Source organism: Theropithecus gelada, chromosome 1, assembly GCF_003255815.1.
Source record: "Theropithecus gelada isolate Dixy chromosome 1, Tgel_1.0, whole genome shotgun sequence".
Lineage (NCBI taxonomy): Eukaryota > Metazoa > Chordata > Mammalia > Primates > Cercopithecidae > Theropithecus > Theropithecus gelada.
The window spans coordinates 132,259,769-132,261,014 of NC_037668.1; the positions used below are offsets into that span (position 1 = coordinate 132,259,769).

General features: G+C 45.9%; 1 pseudogene; it reads right to left on the reverse strand.

The window, feature by feature from the left end:
• Positions 1-429: 429 nt before the first annotated feature.
• Positions 430-957, reverse strand: LOC112610846 (annotated as a pseudogene).
• Positions 958-1,246: the final 289 nt, after the last annotated feature.

Here is a 1,246-nt window from a genome sequence, read left to right on the forward strand (position 1 = left end):
TCTAGCCTAGAACTTAGGGAGATTTTTGATTTACAAACTGATGTATCTTCGATCAATTTTTATTTCTATTATTTGTTTAACTATTGTCTCGCCATTTTTATTAGTATATATAGATATTTTTTCATTTGTGCTGCTTCTGAAACTTTTATAGTTCATGTTTTAGGGCTCCTGAATCTATACTCCAGTCCAAGTCTCTTGATTTTTGTATTATGATTTTTCTATTTTTGCACTATGTTTTTCTTTTCTTTCTTTCTTTTCTTTTCTTTTTTTTTTTTCCTGCTTCATAAAGCTTTATTTCCACTTGTTTCAAGGATTGAGAGAGTGCTCCAGGGTAGCTCAAAAAGCTGCCTAGTGGCTCCTAGGACGCTTAGTCAGAAGCCCTGTTGCTTTATGAGGGGCCCTTCAGAAGTCGCTGGGCACAGTAGGCCCCTAGTCGTGCTTGAGAGTCAGCCTTTCAAAGAGATGGTCACCCAGCCCAGCCTCTCGAGAATCTGGGTAGGGTGGTCACTCATCTTCTTGAGGAGTTTTGCTTCCTTATGTAGGAAGTGACTCTCCAGGAAGCAAGAGAGATGGGATTCTGTGTGCGTAGAACCAAGGGTATGAAGATCTGAAAGGGCCTGATTCCGTTTTTTCTCCAGGCTATGGTGGCTTCCCTCGCATCCAGGGTTTTATTCCACTCATGTTGAGCCGGTATCTGGATGTCATGGAAGAGAGCGCGGCCGCCATGTTGGCTTTGCATTTTCAGGAGATGTTCTGTGCCCTCGCGCTTCTCCTCGGCCAATTCGCCAAAGTGAATATGCCTTCCAGAGACAATACGCCTTCCAGAGACACATTATCGTGGTGGGAATAGAAGCCCAGACAGAGGTAGATGTAGGAGGCCCGCAGGTACAAATTGACCAGGCTGTTGATGGTTGCCTCAACCTCTGTGGAATAATTTTGACGAATCTGGGAACTCATGGTTGGTTGGCAAGAAGGAGCTAACCACAAAAACGGTGTTGGCTGGCCCCAGAAGCAGCAGATGGCCAAGAAGATGGTCCCAGAGGTTGCAAGTGGAGAGGAGATCCCAGGGTGGTCGGAGGCTGGAAGAAAGAGTCCCTGGATCTGTTCTGTCCAAACAATGTTGAAGCAAGACACAGATCTCTGGGCCCTCCAAATGGGCTGCCAGTATATTTCTTTTTTGAGACAGTCTCTCGCTCTGTCACCCAGGCTGCAGTGCAGTGACTTCTGCCTCCCGGGTTCAAGCAAT